Source organism: Musca domestica, unplaced genomic scaffold, assembly GCF_030504385.1.
Source record: "Musca domestica strain aabys unplaced genomic scaffold, Musca_domestica.polishedcontigs.V.1.1 16, whole genome shotgun sequence".
Lineage (NCBI taxonomy): Eukaryota > Metazoa > Arthropoda > Insecta > Diptera > Muscidae > Musca > Musca domestica.
Window position 1 is genome coordinate 9,981,858 of NW_026712219.1, and position 27,665 is coordinate 10,009,522.

General features: G+C 34.5%; 1 protein-coding gene across 7 annotated transcripts in view; it reads right to left on the reverse strand.

Annotated features, from left to right (window-relative positions):
• The window catches only part of LOC101890318 (rho GTPase-activating protein conundrum), a 249,626-nt gene that overhangs the window by 167,136 nt on the left and 54,825 nt on the right, over window positions 1–27,665 (reverse strand). For 5 of the 7 annotated variants that reach the window (XM_059120049.1, XM_020036816.2, XM_005183728.4 and 2 more), the window contains exons 1-2: window positions 12,574–14,136; window positions 3,618–3,702 (exon numbers count right to left, since the gene is read on the reverse strand). The gene's annotated coding sequence lies outside the window, so the exon portion shown is untranslated. Of the gene's footprint in view, window positions 1–3,617; window positions 3,703–12,573; window positions 14,137–27,665 lie in introns of those variants that run through there. The other 2 variants (XM_059120045.1, XM_059120048.1) reach the window with 2 other exon arrangements.

The window sequence follows — 27,665 nt, forward strand, 5'->3', positions numbered from 1 at the left end:
AACTGAAATACGAAACAAAACACTTAAGACAATATACAAGTGCACAGAGAGAAAAAATGCTACCAAAATCATGACAACAGTAGAACCCTTTTGTGGATGAACAGCAGAGTTTAAAAAAGCAGGTGCTAATTTTTTGAAGAACGCCTGAGGTTCCTTCAGGGTTCGATTGAGAGAGTACGATGTAAGGATTCTACTTTCTACTCCGAAAATTCAGAATTCGACATTAGCTTAGAGTTGATCTGTGGAAATATATAAGTATTTCTCCTTGCAAAACAGGAGAACCTCCAAAGGAAACATACATCAACATCATCCCCAACTGTTGACACAGGGCAAACAATGCCAGCAACCAACATCAGCACCCAGAGCAAACTATGCACTTTACTCTTGGTTGATTTTTAGCAAATAAGGGTTTTGTTGTTACTTATTTCTTTCTTATTTTTTTAATATCAACCTGTGCTGTGCAAAACCTGATGAAGATAATGATAATATGCTGATAATAATTATCACGCCAGTGATGATGAGCAGCATCTGCGTCATCAACATCATTACGGTAAGGTTTTTTTTTTGTTTGTCACCCAAATCATTTGCAAATCTCTGAAAATCTCTTATTGCAGCAATCTTCTAAGGTAACATCCATCGCCAGTAGCAACGTCAGCAGCAGCAGCATCATCATCAGCGACATCATCATCACCATATACATTGTAGCGTACCATCCATTGTACTGTGTGTCGTTTTCGTTTTTTTTTTTTTTTTTTTGCTCTCCGTTCAAAAGGCGGTAGCAGTTTCATTCAGGCGTGTTAATCTAATGACAACTGCAAGCAGACGTGCAGATAAAGTTACAAACGCTTGTGGAATATTTTGAGCAGTGATGTCCGGCACACTAGACTAGACAATGGGAGGAGAGGTGTGGCGGTGGTATGGTATGGTATAACATGAAGTCCATATTTATAAATCGAAAGGTATTCAATTACCATCGAATCGAACCAGTTGAGGAGCTGAAGGTGTCGTTTTGGGGTATTACATATTGATGGATTGATAGACTTGAAGGTGAAACTAATAAAAAAAGCTGTAAATTCGGCCTGGCCGAACTTTGAATACCCTCCACCATTTGAAACGAATTTTTTAATTTCCTAAAAATTAAAATCCGTTAAAAATTCTGTTCAAATCAATAACGAAACTTGCAAAAAAATCGGTGAATAATGTCTTCAAAATTATCAAAATATCGAATTTCGGGATGTGCCTTTAGATGGTGTCTATACGAAGACGTGAATCTGCAAAGACAATTTTCTGCCATATGCTTAAGTATCCATTACAAACCTCAAATACCAAATTTGAAACAAGTCCGGTAAATAATGTCGCTAAAATTACCAAAATACCGAATATCGGGAGGTGCCGTTATATGGGGGGCGTGAACCCGCACTGACAATCTTCTGTCATAGGCTGTAGTATCCAATACGAACTTCAATTACCAAACTTGAAACAATTCCGGTGAACAATGTCGGTAAAATGATCAAAATACCACATATCGGGAGGTACCGTTATTGGAAGACGTGGAGCTACATGTCCCATTTTGAATACCAAAAGTCCGGCAGACATAATATAGATTTGAGTAAAATTTCATCAGCCTATTTTATTTCGTTCTAAAGCTAGAGTGATTTCCACTGTGCAAACCTTACTTTCCAAAATATTCCGGACACAATAGTCCAATGGATTGGCATTCGGAGATTTTGGTGGCCATTATGCGCTGGAAATGAAGCGAGCAACCTCATTTTGTAACCGTTCTTGGGTGGCGCGTGCTGAGTGCGATGGTGCTGAGTCCTGTTGGAATGTCCAAGGACTGCGGCCAAAATGTTTGCGTGCCCAAGGCTTTAATACACCCTCAAGAATATTGCCAAGGTCGATTAATACGAACGGAGAGCGAACATCGGCTGTTATGGCGGCTCACACCATCTGAGTTTGAGTTATGGTGGCCAACCGAAGCTGCACATTTTCAGCTGACAACGAATTTTTTCTCATCGGAGCTCTTTTGAGTCTGTTTTTTCCATTGCGGTGTAAGTTCTTGCACTTTTTGGAATTTCAATGGCTTTATCCCGAGCTCATTTTTCAACATTTGCCGAATGAAAAATTGCGATATGTTCAGCTCACGAGCCATTTTTCGGCCACTGCGACGCTGGTTTCAATCAAGTCGCTTCTTTACTTTTCGAACTATTTCTGCTGATGATGCTGTTTTCTTCCGTCCACTTCCTTGACTTTTCGAACAATTTCTACTGATGATGCTGTTTTCTTCCGTCCACTTACTTGACGTCGGGCTACGCTACCAGTATCACCATCACAGTAACGAGCGATGGTACGAGACACATACGATTTAAATGCTGGAGTGCTCTAAAGATAGCCACGTGTGGTTTTCCAGCCAAATATAAAGAAATCACACTATTATATCACACTGGACCATCAGACCTTTTGGTCCTCTCTATATAAAACACACCTTAAGGCCTTCTTTGCTAATGTATTGTTTGTAACAAGAAATCGTTGATCGTGTTTTAGAACAAATCTTTCTGCAGTCCAATCCTAAAATGGAAGTTTCACACATTTTGTCTGTCACTGTGCTTTTATCATTTGGTTGTTAATGTCCAACCAACTTGTCCCTTAATGCATATGTGTCTGTATGTCTGTCTGACAGCATGTGTGTTTACAAATGTTTGCAAGAAGTTGGAAAGACAAATAAAAATGTTGCAACCACAGCAGCGGCAGTCGTATAACCTTTGTTCTCCATCAACCGAGGATTTTGGTTTATTTATTTTTATTTGAGGCATGTCTGTTTGTATGTATGTGTGTGTGTGTGTGTGTGTGTGTTTATTTATAATGAATTTTATTGTAGACCTTTTATTCTTCGGCCTCACATCTTGCCACAATCCTTAAATAGTTTCTTCGTCTAGCCAAATGATATTGGCGGCACAAGAAATAAGTACCAACCACGTCTCGGCGATGTCAGCATGTTTGCATTTGACATCTAAACGCTGAGGCTAAAAATAGCCAACGACGGATGGAAACGACTTCCATGGCAGGAATTCTTTGTGGTTTTTTTTTTTTCAAATGAAAACGAAAGTAAAGTTGGAAAACAAATAAAAACCAAACTTCAACGTCATGGACAAATTCAAAGATTTTCGTTGATAACAATCGACATACATTCACACACTCGTTGCTTTGTAACGAATTGAATTCTTATCTTAAGTAAATAAAATGGAATAAAAATAAAATCATATTGTGTTCCAATGCCCTAAATGGTTAGGACAAGGAAGGTCTTTTTTTCTCCACGCGGCTACTACTTATCACAGGCCACTGGGTCGGGTAAACATTAAACTGAGATAAGAATTAATCATGAAACATAGAATTCGATTCCCTTGACGAGGCGCAAGTTTTCAATATTTATTAAATAAGTATTTCGAAATAAATTTAAAATCAAATAAACAGAAAACTCCAAGAATTCCCATAAAATATCCAAATAAAATGAGTTTAAAAAAAAACACATCCATATTGATGAATTTGAAACATGAACCCAAAATTCTAAATGTGAAATAAAATTTGAAAACCCCCAAAAATTAAAATGGAAAACTCACCTTAATTAGTTGAGATAGGTATTTAACAAAAAAAAAAATCCACAGGTTTTGTTTACAACTTGGAGTTTTCTTTTCTTTTGGTTAACTGCAATGAAAGAAAAAAAAAAACGAAAAACAATAAGAATTAACATAAAACTTAATTAAGAAATCTATAAAATAAAATATATTTTGAGTGAAGATGAAAGAAGTTTAAATGGATATCGAATTGTATTGATTATTCAATATATCTTAAAAAACAGGTTAAAAAATATCAGTCGCATTTGCCGACAGATGTATATCTTTAGCCAACATTTGTGAATTTAAATATATTTTGACATATATTACAATCATTCAAAATATTGACCCCTTATGTGGGAGGTTCCCGACTAGTAGAACATTTTTTTCCACCATTATGCGAATAATTGTAAATCAATATTTTAACCTTTTATGGGTGTGGTAACAGAAGGAGTGGTCCGGTAAATTCTATATTCACATCTCATCTCTGGTTGAGAAAAATATTTAGATGTACCAAGTTCGACTGATATACCACCCTTGACAATTTCGCTGACTTGTTTCGCAAGTTATGAGATATATGGCAATTGAAAATTGTGATCCTTTGTGGGGGCGGTACCAAAAGGGGTGGGCCAATATACATTATCTTCACCCCAGATCTAGCGTTAATAAAAATATTGGGAGATTTTAAAATTTGGAAAATATCCAATACTTATTTCAAATTTAATAAGCGTTTTGTTATTGGAAATTTTGATCCCTTTCTGGCGGATGTACCAGAAGGAATCGTCCGATGCATTCCATCTATACAGCACATCATGTGTCAGATGAAATATTGAGTTGTATTAAATTGGAAGACAACTGGATGCTTATTTCGAATTTTGTGAGAGATATAATTTAATCAACATTTTTTACCTTTTGTGGGGGAGTTACCAGAAGGAGTTGTCCTTTATATTCAAGCCAGAACTTGTGTTGATAAAAATGTTGGGATGTGTGGAATTTGAAGAGAATTCGATGCTTATTTTGCATTTCATCAGTGTTTTTTTTATTAAAATGCTGGACCCTTTGTGGGGCAGGTACCAGAAGGAGTGAGCCGATATATCCCATCTTCACAACAGATCTCGTGTTAGGACATATATTGATATTTGTGAAATTTGAAGAGAATCGGATGACTATTTCGTTGCCCTATGCATACTATGTTCCGCCACAGGAACTAGAACCCATTACGAACAACAACTACCAATTTTGGGACAAAAATTTTTATAGGCTGTATCCTGATTTCAACAGAGAGACGGACATCGTCGAATCGACTTAAAATTTTATGCTGATTATGGATATATATGCAGGTTGAGATAAAAAACTTCAACAAAGTCAAACGCCATAATTTTCACATTTTTTTTAAATTTTATTGAATGAAAGCAAAAAATGTCGGAAATAGCATCAAATTTTAGAATAAGTTTAGATTTGTTCGAATTGGTCACCTTTGGCACGAATTATGGCCTTCAAATGGTCAATGAAACCGTCACACTCTGCCCGAATGTTGCTCTGAGGTATTTTGGCCCATTTCCGGTGAAGCGCTTGCTTGAGGTGATCGACACTTTGATATTTTTTAGTGCCAACCTTGCTTTCCAAAATACTCCAGATACAATAGTCCAACGGATTGGTATCCGAAGATTTTTGGGGCCATTGTGCGCTGGAAATGTAGCGAGGAACCTCATTTTGTAACCATTCTTGGGTGGCGCGTGCTGAGTCCTGTTGAAATGTCCAAGGTCTGCGGCCAAAATGTTTGCATGCCCAAGGCTCTAGTACACCCTCCTGAATATATTCGCGAAAATGTTCAGTATTTATTCTGATGCCATGGTCGATTAATATGAGCGAAGATGGCCGGCGCTTGAGTTCTGGTGGCCAACCGTAGGTGTTCATATTTATCTGACCTCTGTATCAAGTAATCACGATCAACGAATATTTTCGAATCGGTGAAAACCAAATTCGGCAGTTCACCGCTTTCGGCCAAGCGAAGCAACTCTTTAGCTCTTTTAAGTCTATTTTCTTTCTGTTGCGGTGTAAGTTCTAGCACTTTTTGGAATTTCAATGGCTTTACCCCGAGCTCATTTGTCAATATTTGCCGAATGAAATATATTGCGATATGGTCAGCTCACGAGCCATTTTTCGGCCACTGCGACGCGGGTTTCGATCGAGTCACTTCTTTATTTTTCGAACCATTTCTGCTAATTTTGCTGTTTTCTTCCGTCCACTTTCTTGGCGTCGGGCTACTCTACCAGTATCACGGTAACGAGCGATGGTACGAGACACAAAAGATTCATTCACATTTAAATGCTGGAGTGCTCTAACTATAGCCACTTGTGATTTTTCAGCCAAATATAAAGAAATCACACTATCAAGCTTGAATTCCATCACGAATAACTTTTTTTCTGGAAAATTCTCACCAAAATGCTTTTGTACGCTTGTAAACAATATAATGAGCTGTTATTGGAATAATTTTAACAGCAGTCGGACGACTGGCTTAGAAATGGCAGTAGTTCGAAGTTGGTTGTAGTTTTTTTTTTCATTTCACCCTGTAATACACGGATTCCCAGGAATCCTAATCCGAAAATTTCCAAAACTGTGGAAGAGGGGAATCTTGCCCTCTCTATTGATGTTAATTTGCGATGCAAACTTTTTTACCTTTACTTTAATAATCTGTTGGATTTCCTCCGTAATTATTAAAAAAATACAATTTTGTCCCACAGTGCAATAAAATTCCGTAATAAATTTTTTTGATTTTTATTTATTAATTCGACCTTTATTTTAATTATTATATATGTATTTTATATAAGACTGAGGTAATACATTTTATTTGAATTTCGAAAATGAAAAAAAAAATAGTCGAAATTATAAAAATATTTATCTTTTATAAGAAAAACATGGTCTCATAGACCAATAGCCCCACTTCAATAATAGTTTTATAGAAGACCCCCGGGATTTTTAATAAAAACCCCATATATCTACTCATTGAATACCAATAGGTCTTTTTAACGACCAGCAGTGTTTAAACTTAACTCTGTCTCAGAAAACCCCAATCCTCTGCTGAGTACTTTTAAAAACAAATATTGCTTCTTCTTCTCCAGTTTAATTTGTCTTTTTTATTTTTGTACTTCTTCAAGACACTAATTTTTTTGTTCATTTTGTCTCGTCTTTTTTTTTTCTTTCTTGTGTTTGGTTTTTGCTGGTAGTAAGCAGACATTTACTGACCATTTTGTTATTTAAGCCAATATTTGTCTTCTTGTGCAGCTATTTTTGCAAAGTTTATTTTCTGCTGTGCGTTTCTCTTCACCGCCAACTTCTTCGACATCTTCGTCGTCTCTTGCCTCTGTGGTAAATAGAAAATCAAGTTAACGTTTTGCCTAGATACCTTTTTGAACTTCAGTCCACGTTCGAATTGTGGAATTTTTTCTTTTAAAAATAAATTTGCAATGTGAAAAAAAATGAAAAAAAAACTGAACAAGAAATGTGCAGGGAGTTGGAGCGAGAGGAAAAAGGCACACACATCGAAACGGAGACAACAATAAAATTTCTGTTTGTCAATTTGCAGACAATTAATGTTATTTTGAAAAAAAAATTGAACAAAAAAAAAATAGCGAAATGAATAAAAAACAAAGTGAGAAGAAATATGTTGTCGTAGAAATAGCTAAGAAAATAATATTGAAGATGAAGTTCAATCGGGGGCTTGGGGAAATGGGAGGTGAGAAATTTAAACATAATGTTATAGGCATTACGAGAAATATGCAATTTACAAGTTGTTAATATTTTTTTTTTAACTCTTGCCTAAATATTGGACTATGAAGACCCAGAGAGAGTATGTCATAGTTTATTTTATTATAAAACCACCTAGTAACATGGATTTCAAAAATATTGAATTATTTTGGATACAAAAATATATTTGATGAAATGATCTCAGGATGTTAATATAAGCTCATGCAGTAAAATTCGTCTGAGTTATTTCCGGACTATATGTGTATGGCATTTCTTGAGAAGCATAAATATAAAATCTGGTAAAAAAATAAATACAAAGGACCTAAAGGAATATCTGAGCCGATAATCAATCTGATATGATTATAAAGCTCTATTCGACTTTGCGAAAAGTGAGCAGAATATTATTAATGGGAGATATATCCAAAGTGAACCGATTATAACTTGTTTTCTTTTTTTAATTTTCCAGACGAAAACCCAATATATTTTACATCATCGATGTCTAAAAACCGGTCAAAGTATTTTGGTGGTGTGCTTCTAGGAAGTCCAATTTTTTGTTATTTTGGGAAAAAAATTGTTGTAATTTTCTTGAAAACTATACCGAAATAGGTTCACTAATTTTTGTTAAACACATAAAATTATCTGTAGCGTTTCTGAGAGATAATCTACCTTTTTATAAAATCCCAAAATACCCGAAACCATCTTTGTACAAAAACTAAAAATAAAAGTAAAAAATCAAAATTGGATTTTGACCTTAAATATACATTGAAGGACAACTACATAACCAAAAAAAAATGGTAATACGAAGGAAAATGAAACGCAATCTATAGCAGTATTTAAAATATAGCAGCTTTAGTATTTTGCCATGATTCCGAATATCATTTTCGAAGTCCTTCTATTCCAAGAGATCATTAAAATACCAGTTTTATTATCGCGAAAACTGCCCTGTCAACCCAATCCATTGGTTTTTTTTTTCAAAATCGTAGCATATGACGCCCAAGGTGAGCTTAGTAGGATTTTTTTCAGATTGTAATACGAGATTTTTAATCATATTAATTTGGAAAAATAACTCATCTTCAAAATGGCGCCCAACAACGTACCCAATTTTTTAAGGTAATTGTTTTTTAAGGCAACATTGTTCGGTATTTTTTATTGCCGAATAAAGCGCACCATATTTCACAAATATTTATTAATTTATCAATTTTATCGGTTCTCTTCTTCTGGCAACACACTCACAAAAGAGTTTCAGTTTTGAATATCCATAACGCTCATAAAATGCGAAATATGCATTCGATTCATTCTAAACTTCATGCTTTTCAAATAGTTCTACTAAGACAAGATCTGCTGGGTTGACGTGATACATCGGCCCACTCCTTCCGCTACCTCTCCCACAAAGAGTCACAATTTTCAATACTTTTATCTCTTATAACTTTTAAATAAATATATATTTATTTCAATCACAAATCAGATTCATCGGCAAATTCCTTCTGTTCCTCAGCCACAAAATATTAGTATATTGATTAATTTTGATATTTATAAAAAAGTAAGATGTGCAAAAATTTAAAAAGAAAATCGATTTTTTCCAATTATACGTCAATATTGGCATAAAGTCAATTTTTTTAATATATATATTTTTTTTTTTAAATTTTCCATATCCCATTATTTTTATCAATATTGGATGTTGTGTGAAAATGGAATACTTTGGTCCACTATGTCTGGTACTTCACGAACATTTCATTATTAAAAAAACCGGGCACGTTATTATATTTGTATCAGACTTATATCAAATTTAATAGGGACAATATTATCTCACTCCGCCTCGGAACCTCAACAGCTTGAGTAATACGAACATTGGCTGAGGGTATACATCTCTCGGCAAAACCGACCTACACTTTTTAACTTTTCTAATATTTTTAATAATTATTATTATTATTATTATACCCTACAACACTATGTGTTGGGGGTATTATAAGTTTGATTGGGCCAGAATTTATGTAACACCTCGAAATATTGATTTCCCATATAGGAAAGTATATATGGATCTTCCTAGCTCGTCGAGCTGAGTCGATCTAGCTATGTATGTCCGTCCGTCCGTCTGTCCGTCTGTCCGTCTGTCCATGTTAATTTGTAATCACTCTACAGGTCGCAATTACGGTCCGATCTTCACGAAATTTAGAATGTAGGTGGGGCTTGGACCAGAATAGAACCCTATTGATTTTGGAGATGATCGCCAAATGTTTAGGGGTTGAAATGGACCAAATACTGAAAAATGTCGGATTTTGCAGAAGCTATACAGGTCGCAATTATAGACCAATCGACGCGGAATTTCGCATGTAGTTGGAGTTTAGGGAGGGAAAGAAGCCTACCATATTGGGTGGTCATCGGATAATATTTAGCGGGTAAAATAGACCATATCTTTTGTATTGAAAAAATTCAAAATTTTTCATCAAACCGCGAATATTTTAAATCCCGGCGAAATCATAAAGCCATGACAAGGTTACTTCTGATCTTTACATTGATGTTAACATCCAACAAATCGGATATATAGCAAAATATGTGCGATATATATGTCTATCAAAGAAGATATGCTTGAAAGATCTCTTATATGTCGAGAACGGCTGAACTGATTTCGACAGTTCTCATTAATTCAGAATGGCCTCTTGGCAGGAAAGAAAAAACGTCTAAAAAATCGCATAAAAATATCTCTCTAAAGATGAAAATATTGATTTTCTAAAATTTTCTCATATTTTTTTAATTTTGTCATATTTTTGGCATATTTTCATTTTGAATTAAATATTTGGTAATATTTCTACAGCTTACAAAACAAAGTAGTTAGGATATCAGGATATCATATACAGAACGCATTTATGGCCCGATCCTTACGAAATTTCGCATGGGGATAAGATGAGGGTCAGAATAGAAGCCTACTCTTTTTGGAGATGATCGCCATATATTTAGGGGTTGAAATGGACCAAAAAACTGCAAAATTGTCGGCAGGTCGTAATTATCGCCCGATCCTCACGCACATTTGAATGGGGGTTATCGGACATTGCAAAAGCCAAGCAGTTTCTAATGGCCATCCAAAAATATTCAATGTGTGAAATAGTTTGCCAACTTTTGTAGACAAAATACGAAAATGTCCATTCCAGAGACCTTTTGGAGAATTCACAAATACAGGAAAGACGCACTTCTGACTATTTCGTTGAAGAATATAGTCAAATGTCTGTATCTCATATAGATGCGTTTCAGTCAAAAACCAATAATAAATGTTAATCTTTTGCCACTTCTGTCTTCACGTCTTTGGGAAATATTGGTTCCAGATCTAGGAAGACCATTTACGTGCAACATCTACCATTAAATTGGAAATGAGCAAATTAGTTTAAGTTGCTATTATTCGAAAATTAGAGAACGAAACCTGATGGTTTTCTTTTATTATTTGTCACAATATCTTGTGGAATTCTTTCGAGTACTTCGCCTATATAAACTGTATGGTTTATTATAGTGTTGTAGGGTATTCAACGGTCGGCCCCGCTCGACTGTAGCCTTTGCTTACTTGTTTTTTTTTTTTTCAAAATGTATTTTTTTATCGATGTTATAACAGTTTTGTATATTTATTATAACAGTTTCTCAAAATTGTCTTTCAAAAACTCAAACAGTTTATTTTGAAATTCTTTAAACTGTCAAAAGGAAAATCAGGAAAAAAGTTCGAAGTCCCATAACGTTTTTTCGAAATTCAAAAAATGATCATGGTCTTTATAAAAAAATAAACTGAAATTATATAAATAAATGATTTTTATGCTAAATTGTAAAAAAATCATAGATGAGTAAAAACATAACTATTTTCTAGCCTATTTGGTATGAACATGTTATTAACTTCTTGGGAAAATTCAGTCAAAAACCATTTTGTCAATTTCACTTTTTTAACATTTGTTTTTTTTTTAATTTTAAATATCAGAAATTATGAAAAATAATCAAAATAACTCTAAATTGTTAAAAAAAAAAAAATAATAGATAATCTTCATAAAAATATTGCCAATGCTGAAGGAAAATGTAAATGCAATTTTCAAAAAAATAAAATTCTTTAAAATTCTGTTAAAATCTTAAAAATACCGAATGTAGCCGTATGTATACGACAACGTGGACCTGCACAGGCAACTTTTGTTATAAGCCATTACAACATTCAAATGCGAAACATGAAAAAAAAAATCGGGGAATAATGTAGCTAAAATCATCAAAATACCAAATATCGGGAGATACCATTAAATGCGGGCTATACGAATGCGTGAACCTGCACAGGCAATTTTCTGTCATGGGCTGTAGTATTCATTACGAACTTCAAATACCAAATTTGAAACAATTCCGGTGAATAATGTCGCTTAAATCACCAAAATACCGAAAATAGAGTCTACTTATTACCTGGGCCTGCAGACATAATATACATTTAAGTAAAATTTTATCAAGAGTGATTTCCGCAGACGGACGGACATCGCTAAATTGACAGAATTGTTTGCTGATCATAAATGGGGTCTAAAATGTATGTTTCAAGGTGTTACAAACGCAATAACAAACTTTATATACCCTCCATGGTGGAGGGTAAAATTGATATGATAAAACTCCCTCTTTTTCCGAAAGTTGCAGAATTTTGGCCAGGAAATCCGATTCTAATTCTATGTTGGGCGATTCTCTAACCGATAAAAATCGGTAACTTTGAAATCCAAAATTTTAATATTAAAAATAATTCCGCGTTGACAACATTGGAATCTATCGGTAGATCTTAGCGACTTCTTTGATTTCTTCACTAACTTACCGATAAATTTCCGAAATTATAAGCATTTCAATTTTACTGACTATAGTAGGTAACTTAAAAATGAGTTAAAGAAAAACGCCCTATGCTGAATATAAAATTCTATTTAAATAGTTACAATAGTTAACAAAATAAGTGTAACTAATAAAATTATAAAAACGTATATTTTTTATGTATTACATTTTTTTATTCGCCCCCAAATAAGCTGTTTTTTCGGGTTTATGTTTTATCCCAAAAAATATTAAGCTATTAGAGTTCTATTTTTCTTAGCGAAAAGTTTTATTTTTGAATATTTTACTTAAAAATGTATGATATTACCAGAGGATTTTAAATAATCTAAAAAAGTTGTATTATGTCTGAGTGCTACTAACTTCCATTAAAAACCAAAAAAGAAAAACAAATTTAAATAATTACCTTTATTTTCACTTGGAATCCAACATTAATTCAAGTACAGCTGATTATTGTTTAAATCCCGCAGAAAAAAAAACACACACAAACAGACCAACAACACAGTGCAGAAAAAATAAGCCACAGATTACAACAACAATGATAAAATTTTACGCCAAAACAACAATTGCAATCACTTCACTCACAAGAAGAAATTTCTAAAAACATAAATTATAAATTTTCACAAAAAGCCACAAAAAAATCATATTCGACGAAGATCACATCAAAATTGGCGAAAAAAGTGAAAATATTAACTTAGCACATTGTTGTGGTGGTGGTGGTGGTGTTGGTTTTTGTTAATTTTTTTGTATTTTTGCTGTTTCACTTTACCAGCATTTCTTGGTTATATTGTATTTCGTACTTCTTTTTTTTTTCAATTAAAATTTAAAAGATATTTTCGAACTTCAAAAACAATGCTCACAGCAGCTACGGTCGGTCGTTTGATGGTATTGGTGAGTGTTAATAAAACCAAACAGAATGATCGTCGTAAGCGTAATGTGAGAGGGAGAGATCCACAAAAAAAAATCCAAAACATTAACAACAAAAAAACGGCAATTTATGGCATTTAGAGAGTTTGGAATCAGACGCACACACACAGGTATTTGTTTTTTCGAAAATATATATATTTTTTTCAATTTTTGTTAATTTTTTTCTCTCTCACGTTAACTTCTGGCTTTATTTCAATGCCTAAACACTGTCATCAATATTAAAACAGAATTCACTTCAAAATAATAATGACGATGACAAAACTTGAAATCATAATAATTTTGAAGACGGGCGTGGGGGGAATGCGGGTTGGATAAATGCCGCACAGTCAAAGCCAGGTTGGTTGGTTCTTGATTGTTTGGTGTTGAATTGGGTGAAAAGAAGAGGGCGCGCGAGGGGGATTCCGTGACCGTTGTTCAACGTTACGGCGCGGCGAAACAGCAACCCAGCGAAAATTGGTAACAAAACGAATTCGAACTCACACACAAATCGAACAAACAATCGTTCGATAGGTTTTGTTTTTTTTTATTTTATTTTTGTTTAATGCTAACTGTTGTTAAAACAAAAAGCAAAGCAACAACAATACGTTTACGAATTTTCGTTTAGTTTTACAGAAACACAAACACACACACTCTCTTGGGCATGCAACGGCAATAATTCACATTTTGGTTTTCGTCAAAATTCCACATCAACAAAAGTAAACTATTGGAATTCGTTGTAAAAAATATTTATTTCAAATATAATTTATTTTCCATACCATTTATTTTTCTTTATTTTTTCATTTAATTATTTTTTTTATTTTCTGTTTTCATTCATTTTTTGCTTTTCTTTTTGGGGTTTCTTATTTTTTTGTTTTCACTTTGTATTTTTATTTAATTTTAATATATTTTTTACATTTCTTTTCAATGCATAAAATTAATGTTATTTATTATTTTCTGTTTTTATTATTATTATTATTATATTTTGGTTAGTTGCGTTTCACGCGCTTACAACAACCACAAAGTACGACTCTTAAAATACAACTAATATGGCAATATTTCGAATATATTGTTGATCATTACTTGTCTTGCCTTGTGCAGTCAATTCTCACTGTAGATATCTCAGTATATAGATGTGTGTGTGCCAAAAACAACATCGAAACAACAACACCAAATGTATCTATGTGAAAAGTATCTACGTTAAAGCAACATGCGTTTACCATTAACACTCATACTCGCACACAAAAAACACAACCGGTGCTCTCTCACAGATACAACTTCAAACTCTCTTGGTGTGATTTTTGCTCACGATTTCTTCCTCTCTTTCTCGTCCGGTTTGTTTTCTACTTGTTGCCTGAGCATGGCGTATGTTCAGTGTGAAGTTAACTGAATTCACTGAGATCGACAGTGTTGCCAGAGATCGAAACACATACGGCCTTTTAAAGGTCATTAAGGCAAAATAAAGGGTAGTTGGGTATTGATCGGCAAATGGTGATTTTGAATGAAAAGCAAATATTTAGGAAATAATTGTAATTTTATTTATATAATTGTAATTAAATACAGCAAGGCTAGAGTTATGCTTTGACATGTCTACACTTTTGTTTTCTATTTGTGAAATATTGTCAAACACAATGACAGCTGATACACTCTGCCTTTTCTTTTCTTCTACATTTTGTTAATTGTTTTGAAGCATACAATTTTGACGTCTGTCGAAAGTAATTAGTGAAAAAGAAGTTGCAAATTGAAAATATATTCAAAAGAGTAGTGAAATAACTGTCCGTTGAAGAATCAACGCCCAGACGAAACGGCTGAAGCTAATTTTGGTAAGTGGGCGTGTGATAAGGCTGGGTTTTAGGAAATTCGTACTAAAAGGCTACGAAAAGTACTAAACTGTACCAAAAATTGAATACTTTTTATTGGACAAACGAAATCAGCTGAAATTCTGAAATTTGGAATGAAAGTCACTGATGGAGTACAGGCTATATCTTCAAAGGGTTTTCGGAAATTCGAACCTTAAGGTTACGAAAAGTTCTGAAATGGTACAAAACTTTAAAAATGGTAGCATACAGGGTGAGATGAAAAAACTGCAACCAACTTCAGACTAAAATTATTCCAGTGACAGCTTCATTGTTTATATTGTTTACAAGCGTACAAAAGCATATTTTCCAGAAAAAATGTTATTCGTGACGGAGTTCAAGCGTGATAGTGTGATTTCTTTATATTTGGCTGGAAAATCCCAAGTGGCTATCGTTAGAGCACTCCGGAATTTAAATGTGAATAAATCTTTTGGGTCTCATACCATAGCTCATTAGCGCAGTCCGACGTCAAGGAAGTGGACGGAAGAAATGGTTCGAAAAGTAAAGAACCGATTTGATCGAAACCCGCGTGGCAGTGGCCGAAAAATGGCTCGTGAGCTGAACATATGGCAATATTCCATTCGCTTGGCTGAAAGTGGTGAACTGCCGAATTTGGTTTTCTTCGATGAGAAAACATTCGTTGTCCAGCAGTTTGTAGACAAACAAAATGATCGTGTTTACTTGCCAAAGAGGTCAGCTGAAAATGTGCACCTTCGGTTGGCCATTGGAACTCAAGCGCCGGCCATGGTGATGGTGTGGGCCGCCATAACAGCCGATTGTCGCTCTCCGCTCGTATTAATCGACCGTGGTATCAGAATAAATGCCGAATATTATCGTGAAAATATTCTAGAGACTCAACACCATCGCACTCGCTTCATTTTCAGCGCACAATGGCCACCAAAATGTCCGGATAGCAATCCGGTCTGGAGTATTTTGGAAAACAGGGTTGACACTAAAAAATACCAAAGTGTCGATCACCTCAAGCAAGCACTTCGCCGGGAGTGGGCCAAAATACCGCGGGGCAACATTTGGGCAATGTGTGACGGTTTAATTGGCCGTTTGGAGGCCATAATTCGTTTCAAAGATGACCAATTCGAACAAATCTAAACTTATTCTAAAATTTGATGCTATTTCCGACTTTTTTTGCTTTCATTCAATAAAGTTAAAAAAATGTAAAAATGAATGCAGTTTTTTTTATTTCACCCTGTATAGTACTTATGGTATCTGTGTTTGAAATTTGACGGTGGTTTGGAAGTGCGTAATTTATTTGTACGAAAAGTACAAATTTGTATTGCGTGAAGGGATTGGGTTGGAATCCTCAAATTTGATATTGAGGTCTCTGTCAATGTGGAGATTTAGAGATTTTGGTATTGCCTGAAGGGATAGAGCTGGAATCCCGATATTTGACATTGATGTCTCTGTTGGTATCTGGAATTGAGTAATAAATGTGTTTTCGGAAATGTGTACCATAATTGTACGAAACGTACTATAATTGCGCGAAAGTACTCAATAGTACCAGCTTTGGTATTGGGTGAAGGGATAGAGCTAAAACCCTGAAATTTGGTATAGATGTCACTGTTGGTGTTGGTGGTGAATCCTAGATTTTCATGAAAATGCTACTAAATTTGGTATTGCGTGAAGGGATAGAGCTGGAATCCCGAAATTTGATATGGATGTTACTGTTGACGTCTGTGGTTGAGAGAAGGAGCTTGTTTTGGATATGCGTTCTATAATTGTACATGTATTTTATTGAAGGGATGGTATCAATATTTGTTTGGTGTTCTGAATTGAGGACTATTTACAAGTATTTAAATAATGCTAAAAATGGGCTAAATTTCGCTTTTCGAATGCCATTCAAAATTCCCGGTATTTTGGGAATTTGTGAACATAAAGACAGTTGAGTTATATTATAACTGAACGTCAGGTGTTCAAATTCTCTCCCAGTCAAGGTGTTGAACTCTCACATTCTCCGAGAGTATTATATTAATGAATGTATGTGTGTAATATCTCTCGCTCTCTCGGTTGTACTCTCAGATACCTGTTGTATCTTTTGAAAATGTATCTATGTGTCATTGGTAATCGATTTCCTTTTCAGTTTGCTCTTCTAGTCGCACCCCAACCAAAGGTATTGATCCGTACAAAAAAAAAAAACAAACGATCACTTCATTCATTCACGTATTCGGTAGCGATGTTGCCAGATTCCGTGAATAATTTTGGGAATTTTGTTGCTTTATTTGAAGTGGTCACAATGCAATTAATTTTTATTGGACAGCAAATGTAATTAATAATGTTTTTGAGGAGGAAAGATGGAGATATATAAGACGTTTTTTTCTGACTTAAGTAATCGGTTGAGTTTTTCCCAAAAGAAAAGTTTTGCATTATTTCAATTTTGGTCCAAAATTATTTTTTATCCCTACCTTACGTCTTGAACATCTAACCTAATTCGAAAAACTTTAATTCAGAGACTGAAAAGTCTGTACGGAGAGAAGTGCATTTTTATTCTCCTTTAAAGCAAAGAAGCAAATTTTGAACGTCCTATACTCTGTCGGACGCCCCCTACTTCCCGCCTTATTAAAAACTCGAAAACTTATATATCCAAGTGGCATCCCTTTACTAATTCCAATGCGTCATCTGGCACACAATCATCTGCCTTGCTGTTGGGCCGTGCATAGTGCGTCTGTGTGTGGGTTCTGAGTAACTTCATTTAATTTTTTTACACTTGTCCCGATCTCTTTGGTTTTCTGACCTTTTCTCTGTTTTGTTTTGTTTGTTTTTTATTGTTTCTTTCATTGTTATTGTTGGCGTTGTTGGGTGACGGTGTTTATCTTAGTTTGGTTTCTTTTGTTGGTGAATCGTTAAAGAAACAGTCAAACAAAAGACGCATCAATAGGCCCCACCAACTCACCGCTCATTCACTTGTGGAGAATGCATTTTGCAGTTGCTCGCGTCTGTTGTATTCCAGAGAAGAGAGCCGATTTTGTGAATTCAAAAACAGTGGTTTCATTGAAAATGTGCGGAATATAAAAAGAAATTAAAAGAAAACTAGTTAGGACGTTTTGGCGAAGGATGAAAACGCCCAAACTATTTCCGTTAATTTAAATATATTCTGACTTCATATAATTTTTTACAAATATTGGGAGGTCGAAAATTTAAAGAAAATCGGATACTCTTTAAAATTTTGACAATTTGGTGGAGAAGGATTGAGTTGACATTTCTCGTTTTTAACATTAATGATATGGTTGATAGACATTTTGAGAAATACAAAGTCTGAAAAAATCTCTGAGTTTTTACGAAAGTTTTTCCCTTTGTAAGGAGAATTGAGTCACAAATTCCCATATTCACACTAGACCTAAGGTAGGCGGAATTATCGCGTTTTACGAAGTTAAAGGCAACGTCGGATAATTACTTTTGTTTTATGAGAGTTATAATTCTTCAGAAGTACATCTGGGATCTAAAGCCGTTATTTCTATGAGGATTAATAATAACGTTATTTAAATATGGACAATTCGGGATGTGCAAATCATTCATGAAAAATACTTCAAAAAAAAGATTACGTGCTCGAAAATACGGAGTATGTGCCTGAAAATTCGTCAAATATATTTATTTGAAAGTTTACGATTTTGAGTCTAAAAAACCTTCAAAAAATGTAAGAAAAATTCGCGAAAACGGATTTGAGAACAATTCGAAAATATTCTTAAGAAACAGGATTAAGGCTCAAAAAGTAAAATCCCTTAGGGAAATTCTTAAAAATACTTAAAATTTTGACCCTTTGTGGGGGAGGTACCAGAAGGAGCGAATCGATATATCCCATCTTCACAGCAGATCTTGTGTTAGTAGAAATAATAGGATGTGTGAAATATGAAGAGAACCGGATGCTTATTTCGGATTTAATAATCGTCTTGCTTATTCGAAACATTGACCCTTTGTTGGGGAGGTACCAGAAGAAATGGTCCGATCTGTACCATCTTTATAACAGATCTTGTATTGATAAAAATATTGTGATATTCCAAGTCTGAATTGTATCGGATGTTAATTTCACGTTTTATTTATGGATACTCAAAATTTTGACCCTCTGTGGGAGAGGAACCAGAAGGAATGGTCCGATCTGCACCATATTTATAAAAGATATTGTGTTAGCGGAAATATTGTGATGTACCAAGTCTGAATCGTCCATCCGTTGAAGAAATATTTGAGTAATGATCTCTTCCCTATAAAAAATCCCTAATATGAGTCAGAAAAATGTTGTAAAAAATCTACGATTATAGATTTGGAAAGGTACGAATCGGGTGTTAATTTTGCTTTTTGTGAGCTTCATGGTTACTCAAAATGTTGACCCTTTGTGGGGGAGGTACCAAAAAGAGTGGACCGATATATCCCATCTTCACAGCAGATCTTGTGTTAGTAGAAATAATATGATGTGTGAAATATGAAGAGAACCGGATGCTTATTTCGGATTTAGTAATCGTTTTGCTCATTTGAAACTTTGACCCTTTGTGGGGGAGCTACCAGAAGGAATGGCCCGATCTTTATCAACTTAATAACATATCTTGTGTTGATGGAAATATTGAGATGTACCAAGTCTAAATGGAATCGGATGTTAATTTCGCGTTTTATGAGATTCATGGATACTCAAAATTTTGACCTATTGTGGGGGATATATATTGTGGACCGATATATCCCATCTTCACTTCATGGACCTCACCAGACCTTGAGTCAATAATAATATTGTGATTTGTGTAATTTGAAGTGAATTCTTACACATTATGCATTTTATAAAAGATATAATTATTCCAAATTTTGACCCTTTTCCATTTTCGCGCCTAACCTAGCACGGGCTAAATCAGAATGTCCTGAAACGATTTTGGTCCAAAGAGACCTAGGTCACGTTTTAGCCATATGGCTAGGATTATAAGTCTGAAGACCTTCAAGGAAAAGTCTTAAATAATCCATGATTTTAGGACTTAAAATCCCTTCAGAAAAAATGCGAATACATTGTTACATTGTAAAGAATATGTCTTTCTTTTCTAAAATATTCTAAACAATTTTCGATTATGTGTCTGAAAGGTCTCAGAAAATTTAATTTTTTTTTCTAGAAGAATTTTTGAGAGTTTTTTCTTGAAAAAATTCCAAACACATGATATGCGTTTTTGTACCCTACGCCACAAGGTGGTCAGGGTATTATGTCGTTGTACATTTGTTTGTAACAGGCAAATGGAAACGACATATACGCATAGTTCCTTTGATGATCTGCATAGAATCACAGTTTGAGTCGATTTATGGATATCCGTCCGTCTGTCTGTCCATCCGTCCGTCTGTCCATGTATTTTGTAAACAAAGTACAGCTCGCATTTATTTCCCTAACCAGATGAAATTTTGCACAAATCATTTGTTTGGCCCAAGGACAAACCTTATTGAAATTGGAGATAATCGGTCAAAATTAAGATATAGCTCCCATATATATCTTCTTCCGATTTGCCTTTTATTGTGCACCAAGTATGGTATGGTATTTTGAACATTCAACTAAATTAGGCCTGAAAATAAGTATGCTAAATCGAAATCGGTTCAGATATGGCTATAGCTCCCGTATATATTTTTCATCCGATTTGTTATTTTTGTCCTCCGAAGCCGTAACATGCTACAGAGTGCAATATTTGGGGAAAAATATCAAATACAGCTCAAAAATACATTTGCTTAATTTTATCGAGATCGGTTCAGATTTGGGTATAGCTCCCATATATAACATCGTCCGATTTAACTTTAATTGTGCACCAAAACGTCTAATCTTTGTCTAAATGGGATGGAATTTGGCTCCTTCGACCGAATTAAGTCTAGAAGTTAGTATGTCAAATTTGGTGAAGATCGGTTGATATAGCTATAGCTCCGATATATACTTCCGTTTCATCCGATTTGTTATATTTGCTACCGACAGCCGTAATATGCACTCCGTTACAACGATATTCAGAGAAAAATATATCAAATACAGCTCAGAAATATATTTGCCAAATTTTCGGTTCAGATTTGGATATAGTTCCCATATATATCTTTATCTGATTTCAAATTAATTTTGCATCAAATGGGCAATACAAGTCCGAATTTAAAAGATACAAATGCTTCGGCATATTTAGTCCTTTGAACCTTAAATTATAATTATAATCATAGCGTGTATTATTGAATTCTCCCATAAAAACTTTTAATTATTATGCGGAGCTCTACTAAATTAGCAAAGTGGTGTAGGGTTTCATAAAGTCGGCACCGTCCGACTTTAAGACTTTCTTTACTGGTTTAATAAAGGATTGGTAGGATTCTCAAACCCACTGTAGTTAATGGCATCCGTTGAAGAACTATTTTAGTAATGATATTTTATTTTTAATAAAAATAGATAAATATTTCTAACAAAAATAGAAGATTATTAGCCAAAAAAAATCCTGCCATTAATAATCCACTACTGCGGGTTTGAGAATCCTACCAAAATATTATAAAAAAATCAATGAAATTTATTCAAGAAAAATTCTGAAAATCTTTCAAGAAATATTATTAAAAAATCCACGGTTATAGGTCTAAAATTCTTCTAGAAAAATGTTTTAAAGTCTGCGATTATAAGTCTTAATTTCGTCCAAAAAATATTATTAGAAAATCCCGATTATGGATCAGAAACCATTCCCTATAAAAAACCCTTAATATGAGTCAGAAAAATGTTGTAAAAAATCTACGATTATAGATTTGGAAAGGAACGATTTTGGGTATGAAAATCCTTCAATAAATATTTTTCAAAAATTGGTTTTAAAAATTTCCTTAAGAAAAACTATTGAGCAATTTAAAATTATTGGTCAGTAAAATTTTTCAATAATTATTTTTTAAAAGGAAAACTTCCACTAAACAAATTCAAAATATTTTAACTAAAAATATTCCAAATATTTTGAAAATTTTCATTTCACTACTTAACAACGCGTTGAGATTATTGGTCTCAAATTAAGTGTATTTTCCATAAATTCATTAAGCACTATTCCTTAGGGCTAACAATAACTCCTTATACCCATACTTTGGGTAAATCTTTTTTTTTTTCTAAGTTTATCCATATAAATCCTAACTGATGCTAGATCGTAGCTGATGGTTATCATCAAACAAATTTTTAATATACCATATATTCTTATAATTGTATCTATAATTTTATGGTTCTGCAAAAATAATATGTTAAAAATTTGAGACCCTACCAACTTCAATTCTGCATTTTGACTGCCCCGGCTAACTATTCTCCAGCAAACCTCATTAGCTAGTCCACTGGCCACTCGATGAGTAACACACAATCTGAACTTGTTATCATTTTTTTTCGGGCTTTTCATTTCATTTTGTTTTGCTTTGTTTTTTCTTCGATCAGTCGATCGTTCGAATGTTTCATTTTCGGGAATTTCTTTTTCTTTTGTTGTGATTAAATATTTCTGTTTCGGTTTGTGTTTTACTAAAAATATTTTCACTTTGATTAGCATTTCTTTTGTTTTCTGTTTTTCGAATTTCATTTCGCTGAGTGCTGAAATACTCTCTTCCATGTGCGGTTGCAGTTACCATTGTTGGTCATGGAGATGTTGTTGTGGTTATTGCTGTTGCTGTTTAATTGATTTGACCATGTGCATTGCCTCACTCACAAAAATTTATTGTCACCGATATTTAATTATGTGGCGGGGTGGATTTTCAATGGAATGTGAATTGGTATTTTTTCATAGATTTTATATGAAAAATTGTGGGGTGTCCATTTTGAAAAATTTAAATATTAAATTAAAAAAATCCACGATTGTTTTCTGATGGCTATTAATATATTATTATTTAAAAATCGCTTTAAATGATCTGAAAGTCTCCGAAAAAAATAGGGTAAGTGTGCCTAAGTCCGGCATGTCCCAGTAGTCGGCACTTTATAGTTTTAAGCCCAAATAAATGAAACTATTATAACTAAATGTGTTTTGTTTACTTCAAATATATTGTCGGCTATCTTTGTGTACAATTTCGCTAATAAAAGATGATTTATTCTAATAAAAAATAAAATTTTGTCTGTGAAGATCCTCAACAATCCATATTCTTAAGAAAAGTACAATAAAGACGTCGAATCAGTTTAACTAAACAAAAATATTATATTTTAATGAATTAATTTATTAATATTATAAAGTATGCTTACAAAAAAATTGGTATGCCGACTGTTGGAACATGCCATACAGACAAATAGCAAGTGGTGCCGACTACTTTAAAACTTTATTTATTATTGCAAAAACTATACAAAATTTCGAATCTGAATAAATTAACTTTGTAATAATTGAAAAGTTCCACTTAGAATGGTGAGCGATTAAAAATGCGAAAATCCTAAAAATGCCGACTACTGGTACACTTACCCTATATTTTAACATTTCTATGATTACAGGATGAAATAAACAACTGCAACAAAGTCAAATGTCATAATTTTTACGTTTTTTTTATTAATTTTTTAAATGAAAGCAAAAAATGTCGGAAGTAGCATCAAATTTTAGAATATGTTCAGATTTGTTCGAATTGGTCACCTTTGGCACGAATTATGGCCTTCAAACGGCCAATGAAACCGTCACACGCTGCCCGAATGTTGCTCTGTGGTATTTCGAACCATTCCCGGCGAAGCGCTTGCTTGAGGTGATCGACACTTTTGGTATTTTTTGGTTTTAACCTTGCTTTCCAAAATACTCCAGACACAATAGTCCAACGGTTTGGTCTCCGCAGATTTTGGTTGTCATTGTGCGCTGGAAATGAAGCGAGGAACCTCATTTTCTAACCATTCTTGGGTAGAGCGTGCTGAGTCCTATTGGAATGTCCAAGGTCTGCGGCCAAAATGTTTGCGTGCCCATGGATTTACTACACCCTCCAGAAATTTTTCGTGATAATATTTCGCATTTATTGTGATGCCACGCTCAATTAATACGAGTGGAGAGCGACCATCGGCTGTTATGGCGGCCCACACCATCACCATGGCCGGCCAACCGAAGGTGCACATTTTCAGCTGACCTTTTTGACAAGCAAACACGATCATTTCGTTTGTTTACAAACTGCTGGACAACAAATTTTTCTCATCGGAGAAAACCAAATCGGCAGTTCACAAATTTCGGCCAAGCGAAGCAACTCTTTAGCTCTTTTGAGTCTATTGTGGTCTCTTTCAGTCGCGGTGTAAGTTCTTGCACTTTTTGAAATTTCAATGGCTTTTCCCTGAGCTCATTTTTCAATCTTTGCCAAATGGAATATTGCGATACATTCAGCTCACGAGCCATTTTTCGGCCGCTGCGACGTGGGTTTCGATCAAGTCGCTTTTTTATACCCTCCACCATACTATGGAGGGTATATTAATTTTGTCATTCCGTTTGTTACTCCTCGAAATACTCATGTCAGACCCAACAAAGTATATTTATTCTTGATCAGCGTAACATTCTAAGACGATTTAGCCATGCCCGTCTGTCTGTCTGTATGTCTGTCTGTCTGTCCGTCTCTCTGTCTGTCTGTTGTAATCACGCTATCTTTCGAACAAATTGAGATTGAAGGCTAAAATTTTGCACACATGTATATTTTGCCAGTAGACAGGTAAAGTTCGTAAATGGTCCAATGTCCATGTAGGTCCAAGTTATCATATAGCCCCCATATAACGGTACCTCCCGATATTCGGTATTTTGATGATTTTAGCGACATCATTCACCGGAATTGTTTTCAATTTGGCATTTGAAGTTCGTAGTGGATACTACAGCCTAAGACAGAAAATTATCTGTACAGGTCCACGTCTTCGTATAGCCCCCATATAACGGTACCCCCCGATATTGGGTATTTTGATTATTTTAACGACATTTTTTACCGGAATCGTTTCAAATTTGGTATTTGAAGTTCGTAATGGATACTACATCCCAAGCCAAAAAATGAGCCATGCAGGTCCAAGTCTTCATATTGCCCCGATGTTTCAAATTTCGCATATGAAGTTCGAAATGGATACTTTAGCCCATGCCAGAAAATTGTCTGTGCAGGTCCACGCCTTCGTATAGTCCCCAATAACGGTACCCACTATATTCGATATTTTGATGATTTTAGCTACATTATAAACAGATTTTTCTTCAAGTTTCACATTTAAATATTGTAATAACTTATGACAAAAGTTGCCTATGCAGGTCTACGTCGTATAGGCATTCGGTATTTTTAAGATTTTAACAGAATTTTAAACGGATTTTTTTTTTTTTGTTTTTTTTTTTTTTTTTGGAAATTGCCAAATTTGTACCAAATGGTGGACGGTATTAAAAATTCGGCCCGGCCGAACTTACAGCTTTTTTACTTGTTACATTTCGAACCATTACTGCTGATGTTGCTGTTTTCTTCTGTCCATTTTCTTGACGTCAGGCTACGCTACGAGTATCACAGTAACCAGCGATGGTACGAGACACAAAAGATTTATTCGCATCTAAATGCTGGAGTGCTCTAACGATAGCCACTTGTGGTTTTCCAACCAATATGAAGAAATCACGCTTGAATTCCATCACGAATATCTTATTTTCTGGAAACTTCTCACCAAAATACTTTGTAAACAATATAATGAGCTGTCACTGGAATAATTTAAACAAATGTCGGACGAGTGGCTTAGAAATGACAGCAGTCTGAAGTTGGTTGCAGTTTTTTTCATCTCACCCTGTATATTTTGGATGAACGATGTCCGTCTATTCTAATTACGCTATTTTTCGAATGAATTGAATTAGAAGGCTAAAATTTTGCACATTTTGCATTTTACCTACATCACTCACCCGAATTGTTACAAATTTCGAATTCGAAGATCTTAATGGGTACTTAAGCCAATGACAAAAAATTAATGCAGGTGCACGTCTTCGTATAGCCTCTGTATAGAGGTCATCATTTAAATGTATTTTTCAGAATTTGTTGAACATTTTCAAGTTCCTTCCAAATGGTAGAGGGTATTAAAAGTTTAGCCCGGGCGAACTTAGCTGCTTTTTTACTTGTTTCTTTTTTTGGTATTTTGATCAATACCCTTCTACAAATTTACATTTAAAATTCAATCCGACCATACTTAACACCATCCTTCACAAAGGGTTCATTGACCTCTTCCAGTGAAGATCCAAAATAACATAGAACTCACTGATTGTAGTAGATTTTATCATTTTATATTCTTCATATGGCCAAAAAATTAACAAAACTGCTCCCACCACAGACATGACTTCTAAGCCAAGCTTAATAAAAAGTCGAATCTCTTTTCCTCCAACCTCTAACTCCTTCTCACCGAAATAAACCCCATTTAATTGATTTATATTTCACCTGTTTAAAGCGAACGTAACCAATCTTACGCTTTGGGTATTTCACATGGAGGAAAAAAAAACAATTTCTAACCTCTGCTTTTATTAGAGACAAAAGAAGTGCTTTAATGGCCCCGGTTCCCGCTGAGAACCATTACAACATAATTTATAATAATAAAGCATAAAAACGGAGCTGCAAACGACAGGGTTAACATTTATTATTATCCGACTTGCACTTTGATATGCTGGCAGACAAATCGACCCAACCGTGCACACACACACACACACACAAACATTCAGGATGCTATGCATGCATGGACAATACAAACAGGATCTCCTTTCTACATATTTTAACGCCTCTGGATTTCCAACGACATTGCCAGGCAGCTAGCTGATCATGGTGATCACGCATAAAACAATGGCCACAACATGAAGTGGTAGTCGAAGAAAGGCTTTGCACGAAGACCGCCCCAGAGTCAGTCATCGTTCGTTCGCTCGTTTTTGATATACAAACAATGGTAACAATAGCCGTTTAAAGGTTGTTAACGCATCATTTGAAAAAAAAGAGACCGGCCGGCCGGCTGGTTCAATTGGTTCTTCTTTGGATAGCTGGATGCCTGGCCTAGCCTAGCCTTTGTCTTTGGATTCTTTTTATATTCATTTTTTTTCTATTTAAGTGGAATTTATGCACTCGCTCATAGTCCATACATTATGCACTTGTTGTATGTATTCCGATGATATATGGATGCATATGTTTGTGTGTGGAGCAACTGGCATAGTATGGAGAATAGCCTTTTCATAGATTTATGCGTCTCTTGGAATTTTATTTATAGCTTCTAGTTTTATTATTTTGAGAAACGATTGTTTAATCGTTGGCGTTCGCTACCTTTGGCTACCTAGCATTGATGGTTCATTTCTCTATCCTTCTATAATTGTTTAAGTAATTTGCATTTTACATTAAAATTTAATTTCATAAATTATCTGCACTCCAGAGTTGGCAGTATATAAGGACGAGCAAATACAGGATATATTCTATATAGGTCTATTAAGAGGATATTTTCACTTTTTTGTCCATATCGTTAAAATACTCGAAGACGATTGAAATGCCATAATAAGAAAGCATTATATGTCCAATTTCAGGAGATTTTGAAGCAACAATAAAAAAACCTTAGTGACATAAAGGATACGTGAAAAATTTGGAAGTCGAAGTCGACTTTAAATATAAATAAGTTAAAAGGCAGTAAGTTCGGCTGGGCCGAACTTTGAATACTCTCCACCATTTGCAGCGAATTTGGAAATTTTCAAAAAATAAAATCCTTAACAAATTCTGTTAAAATTTTAAAAATACCGAATATTGCCGTTATATTGGGGTCTATACAACGTAGACCTACATAGGCATTGTTTGTCATAAGCCATTACCATATTCAAATTCGAAACTTGAAATAAACGGTGAATGA